Source organism: Melanotaenia boesemani, chromosome 12 (genome assembly GCF_017639745.1).
Source record: "Melanotaenia boesemani isolate fMelBoe1 chromosome 12, fMelBoe1.pri, whole genome shotgun sequence".
In the NCBI taxonomy this organism is placed as follows: Eukaryota; Metazoa; Chordata; class Actinopteri; order Atheriniformes; family Melanotaeniidae; genus Melanotaenia; species Melanotaenia boesemani.
Window position 1 is genome coordinate 33,951,855 of NC_055693.1, and position 6,966 is coordinate 33,958,820.

The following is a 6,966-nucleotide window of genomic DNA, read 5'->3' on the forward strand; positions in this document are numbered from 1 at the left end:
CCCAGGTGTTTTTGTGTGTTGTGTTTCTTGTGTTTCTTGTGTTTTGGTGTCTTGGTGCGATTAAAACTGAGAGGCGAGTCGTCATGGGGTGCATCCAAGGAGACCACTGAATGGTCTCCTCCGCTCCACCCCGCATGGCTCCACGCCTCCCAACTCTCTATGTGTGTGTGTGTGTGTGTGTGTGAGACAGAGAGAGCGGGAAGTAAGAGGGGTCCGGGGATGTACGTCCAAAGGAAAGCAAACTTCCCTCTGGATGATGAGCCTCTAGAGGCATTAGGCACCCCCGCTCCCCAGGAGGCCCCCCAGGGCAAGAGAGGTCATGGGGAGGCCGCCCCCCACGACCGGGACATTCAAGGACCACAGCCAGTAAGCCGTCACCAACCCTAGAAAGTACCCACCCTCCCGCATCCCTAATAGGGAAGGAGAGGATGGGGACAGCGGCAGACCCACGGCCCACCTGAATAGCCCGGCTGCCTGGCCCAGGACTGACGCCCACTAACCCAGGCGTCACCAGTGGCCTCACCCCCCGCCGCGAGGCGACTCCAACCGCTGGCCCCCACAGCCCCCAACGGGGCCATACCCAGAGCCACCCCCATCGCAGAGCAGCCCGCACCACAGGAAACCACAAAGAACCCGCAACCACCAGTCACTCCCGGCCATTTCCCAACCCCCGTAGCAACGAGGTCACAGTCCTCCACCTACACTAAGTGATGGAACTAAGCACAGGGGACCAGAGGGAATATGATTCAGCTAAATAGTTCCTTAAGGAGGCAGATATTGTCTCACTGCTGATGTGGTCAACTAAGAGATTCCTAAACTGCTGAATACACAGATTATTTTTCTTTTTCCAGTTCCCAAGGATAGCATTCTTTGCGATGCATAATGCTGTGCGTATCATGTATGCAGAGTTAATTGCCATATTAATGTCACCCAAGTCACCTAGTAGACATAGTGCGGGGATTGTAGGAATATTACATTTAAACCATGTTGACATGTCCACACATACCTGAAGCCAGAACCTGTGGACAGGTGTGCAGGACCACAAGGCATGGAGGTAGTTGTCTGGTGTGTTTTCATTGCAGTGTGTGCAGATGTTTGATTGTGACAGACCCATCCTGAACATCCTTTGTCCTGTATAATAAGTTCTATGCAGAAGGTGTTTAAACATATTTGTGACCATTTATCTTTATTGAAGTTACTGGATAAGTCAGCCTCCCATTTTGAAGTTGGAAGACAGATCGAGTCTTCTAGTTTAGATAATAGTCTATATGTTTTTGATAATAGCTTTGGGGCATTGAGATTCATGAATTCTGCCACCCTAATAGGTAGCTGTAAGTTTAATTGATTAATGGTATATTTTTTACATATAATAGATTTAAGCTGGTGATATTCTAAAAATGTTTTGCTACTGATTCCATATTATGAAGTGAGAATATTAAATGACAAGAAGTTTCCATTTTCTATTATATGTTCTGTTTTATTCCTTTATTTTTCCATTGAGTAAAATTGATAAGCTTTTTGTTTTGAGGATGTCAGGGTTGTTCCAGAGGGGTGTAAACTTACATGGAAAAAGTGAGGATTTGGTTATTTTTAGAAAATCCCACCAAGCCACTAAAGAGGAACTGATATTGATGCTTTTAAAACACTTATGTGTTTTGATGGTTGAGCTGATGAATGGCAGGTCAGAGATAAACAGATCCTCACACAATGCTTGCTCTACATCTAACCATGTTTCATCCAGACTGCTAGGTTTAAGCCATTTGGAGATATACTGCAGCTTGTTAGCTAAGAAAACATGATTAAAGTTGGGTAGCTCCAATCCGCCTCTATCTTTAGTCTGTTGTAAAGTTTTTAGACTGATACGTGATGGCTTGTTTTTCCATAAAAATTTAGATATATGTGAGTCCAGTGACTTAAACCAGCTGGAGGATGGTTTAAGTGGGTATCATTGAAAACAGGTAGTTTACTTTAGATTGAACCATCATTTTAACTGTGGCAACCCTCCCCATGAGTGAAATGGGTAAGCGCCTCCACCGTGAGAGATCATCCTCTATTGCTTTAAGTAGCTGGACATAATTTAGCTTTGTTAGTTCTGGTAACCTGGGGGAAATGTTTATGCCTAGATATCTAATGTTTCCAGACTGTATTGTAGTATTGGGTATGTTTTGTAGGTCACAGTTGATGGGCATAATAATAGTCTTAGACCAGTTAATAGAGTAGTCAGATATTGATGAGAATGTGTTAATAAGTGTGATTGTCTGGGGGAGAGACGTCGATGAGTTCTGGAGGAAAAGTAATACATCATCAGCATAAAGACTTATCTTATGTTCTATATTTTTGGCATGGATTCCTTTAATTTCTTTATTTTGTCTTATGGCAGCAGCTAGGGGTTCAATAAAAATAGCAAAGAGTGATGGAGAAAGCGGGCAGCCCTGTCCGGTGCCTCTCTGCAAACAGAAGCTTGGAGAGGTTTGATCATTGGTCTTCACACATGCATTTGGGTTGTTATATAATATTTTTATCCAATCTATGAAAGATGACCCAAACCCAAATTTGTTTAACGTTGCAAATAAAAATTTCCAGTTTACTCTGTCAAATGCTTTTTCTGCGTCTAAAGAAATGACTGTGGATTCCAGATTATATAGAGTAGAATAATCTATGATGTTAATTAATCTACGCATGTTAGTAGAGGAATGTCTACCTTTAATAAAGCCTGTTTGGTCAGGATGTATTATTAGAGGGGTTATTTTTTCTATTCTTCTGGCCAAAGCTTTGCTAATTATTTTTAGATCTACATGTATTAATGAAATTGGACGGTAACTGGATGGAAGTGTCGGGTCTTTACCTGGTTTTAATAGTAGAGTAATACTGGCTAGGTTCATATTTGAAGGTATTTTTTGTTTTTCCCTTATTTCTAATATCATATTGTAGAAGGTGGGTGCCAGCATTGTCCAGAATTCTTTGTAGAATTCTGCCTGGTAAACATCTGGGCCTGGAGCTTTATTGTTGGGCATATGCTGGAGAGCTTCATGGAGTTCGCTGACTGAAAGGGGGGAATCCAAGACCATTTCATTTTCATGTTTCAATTTTGGAAGATTAATGTTACTAAGAAATTTATCAATATTGCCATCTGTTGTAGTTAGTTGTGATGTATATAATGTTTTATTGAATTCTTTGAAAGTGTTATTTATCTTGTCAGGGTCGTGGCTGATGTTTCCTTCTGGATCTCTGACAGAGGAGATGGTTGTTTTCTCCTTGTTTGTTTTTAACTGTTTAGCCAGGAACCATCCAGATTTGTTGCCATGCTCAAAATTCTCCAAGCAAAGTCTTTGCACCAATTATTTCATTAAGTTCAAGTTTAGCTTTCCTTATAGCATTTAGTGTGTGTTCTTCTGGGGAGACATGGTAAGCGTCTTCTAAGGATTTAATTCTGAGTTCTAACTCTGAAATTCTCAAAGTTTCCTTCTTTTTCTTATGAAAAGAAATTATTTTCCCTCTCATTACTACTTTTCCTGCTTCCCAAAGAACACACGCTGAAGTTTCTGGCAAGTCGTTATTTTCTAGATATAAGGACCATTCTCTTTTGAAGTAGCTGATAAACTCAGGATCTTTAAGTAGTGACGTATTAAATCTCCAGTTTCTAGTTGCTGGTTTATTGCTCTTACTTCTCAGAGTGAATGATACTGGTGCGTGATCACTAATGCTAATAGGATGGATTCTGATTTCTGACATGTCATTCATCAGCGAGCTGCTAGTTAAGAAATAATCTAATCTAGAATAGGAATGGTGAACTGAAGAGAAGAAGGTGTATTCTCTTAGTGTGGGATGGTGAGAGCGCCAAGCACCACAGAGACCAAAATCCTTCACGTACTGTTTTTACAGTTTCTGAGGATTTCCAGACTCGATGAGCTCCTGTGGTACTTTGTTTGTCCAGTATAATGTTAAAATCACCTCCTATAATTAGTGTGTTATCTGAGTGACCATAGAGGCGAAGCGGGAGTGAAAGAAGGAGGATCATCTACATTTGGACCAGATATATTTGCGATACATAACTTAACATTTTTAATAGATAATGTAACTATTATAAATCTGCCTTCTGGATCTATGATTGTATTATCTATTTCAAAATTTAACCTTCTATTAATAACAGTTGCTACTCCTCTCTGCCTAGAATTATAACAAGCTGAATACACGTGTGGAAACTGGGTTGTTGAGAGAAGATCTATTGTTGAGTTTGATAAATGAGTCTCTTGGAGTAATATTATATCTGCTTTCATTTCTTGCAAACGATTAAAAATGTTTAACCTCTTTTCCCTTGTGCGAGCTCCACGCACATTCCAAGTGACAAATGTGAGTTCGTTCATGCATCAACCACAGAAATGAGGCTATATGCATATTACTGAAGCCTGTGTGCGTGCATCCCACTGCTTCTCTGCGTGCATGTGTATCTGCCAGCTGGTTGTGACAGAGATGTATGTGCGCTTGTGCTGTTCTGTGTGCTTTCCTGTGAATCATGAAAAGTGCTGATGTGTATATAATATAATGACGAGTGGGATTACCATTAACTGTTAAAGGGTCGGAGAGAAGAAGTGTAAAGAGTGAAAAGAGCGACAATGCCAAATGAAAAAAGTAATTTAAAAAACGCATCTGTGCTGAGAGCAGTGTAGTGGAGATGGGCAGTGGATTTACTGTTAACTAAATTATCTTTTATGGCAGTTTTATGGATATAACATGATCTAGTGAGAAAACAGGAAAATTAAAGCACATACCAAGTCAGTAGAGCCACGGAGTGATGTCCGGGTAGCGGTACAGCTGTCCATTAATAAATAATTTATCCACCGCAATGACAGCGTGAGCGCCTTCCATGATGGATTTTTTTCCTGATGGGAAACAGGACTCTTCGTCGGTCCAGAATCTCTCTCGGATATTGGTCGTTTACTCCAAAGTTCGTTCCCTTCAGTTCGCGGCCCTGGTTCTTCTGCTCCTTCTGTTTGAAGCTGACGAACTTCGCCACAATAGGTCTTGGTCTGTTGGACCCGGGTTTCCTCCTGCCGAGCCGATGGACTCTGTGACTCTGCCTTTTATAATTCCAAACAAAGATGACATTAGGAAGATTGGTAGTTTGCCAGAGACTCTTGATGAGTTTTATTTCATCTTGAAATGCAAGCTTGGGTTAAAAGGTGACTTGGTGGTCCAATATGAAGATCAAGACTTTGATAATGAGCTCTGCAACTTGATGGGCTTGTCTGATCTTCCTGAGGGGAGGGCGACACTGAAGGTAAGTGTCAAGCAGGCCCCTGAGTCATATCACACTGATTCAACGTTGGATAAGGCAAGTTTGTCGTCATCCCCGTCGTCTTCTTGTGATGACATTTTCACTTGCCGTCTGCCTTGGCCTGACCCTTTTGAGATTCCGAGATTTTCATATGATGTAGATTTGCAGCTTAAAAAGGTTAATGAAGCCTACGAGGAGAATGAAACCTTGCTTAATATAAGGAAAGACACTAAATCTGAGATACTTGACAAACTGGCAGAAGCAATGTATGCATACACTGCCTACCCATCACGAAAAGAATATGACATTGTTGCACAAAGTCTCATCAGGAAACATCCTTGCCTGAGAGAACCTGGGTCTGCCAAAGGTTGATACTGCTGGAAATTCAGTTTAAAATTTAAAATGGGAAACTACAGGAACAAGCTCCGTTCCTCCAAGTTAATCGCCGCTCCTCAGGACCAAAACAGAAGCTCAAGAAAGCTAAAAAAAAACCGAAGTCAATTTTCTTCCTGACTTCCCTGAAGGAAGAACTCAAAATGTTATGGAAGAAGAGAGATTAGCCGTTATTGAAGCGATGAAGAAGAAGAAAGCTGATATGAAGAAAGTCAATGAAATGATGGTTGGCACCTTTTCCCTGCGACGAAAGTATATTGTGGAACAACTGCCACCTGTGGCAGAGGGGAAGACTAAGTGGCCAGCTTTGTTCACAGAGATACAGGTACGGCCTCAAGTCGAGTGCAGGCTAGACACATGAAGTGAAAATTGCTGCTTTGATCCTGAATTTAGGTATTTTGCAGAACTTAGAGTGTTGGGGTTATTGGTCAAATTCAAAGGGATCAGAGGTCACAGTACCCACAGCTCTTCAGTAACGCATAGTTGGAGTATTATGTGAATAATTCCATTAATAGTTTGTGTATTCTGTTTATTTCCTATAGATTGAAGGTGAATTCACTCGAATCACTTCAGCTGATCTGAGAGGGTCACTTTTTTCTGGGCTGGAGCAGCATTTGCCTCGATTAATGGAACTCTAAAGGGCCAGTATTGGCAGCTGTCCAGAGCTGAAAAAGGTCTTTAGCATGCTTGATGATGATGTAAGTATTTTAACATAGGGGTGCACCAAAGTATCAGTCAATGATACATTTTGGTCGATGCTCGGTTTAATAACAGTGATGTCTTGTTTGGATGATGCCACATATTAGACTAGAAATCCAAGCATGTGAGATTTATTTGCTTTACTTCTCAGCATATATGAAGGAAATTCTAGGGCAGTCAGTGGTGATTGTACTGATGCTAACACAGTAGAATAGGTATCAGCATTAGTAGTTGTAGCAGTTACAGTAGTACTAATGAAACAATAATACAACAATAGAATCAAAATTACTCGGTTAGTGTGTACTGTTAGTTATAGCAGCAATCTCACTAACTCACTCGCTATGGTTTTGTGGCTTTAACAGTGTATTGTTTTTAACAGAATTCCAACCAAATGAAAAGGGCTGTCATTCTAAGGGGCCTACCATATTTCCTCTGTGAAGATCCTTCAAAGTTCCTCAGGTCTACAGAGGTAAGCTTGATTTTATCATTATTCTGCTGAAAAAACGTATAAGTGAAAAATAACCACTTCATAATATTTTCTCCACATACCGTATTTCCTCAAATGGTGACTGGGACCTTAATTTATCTGAACTGCAGAA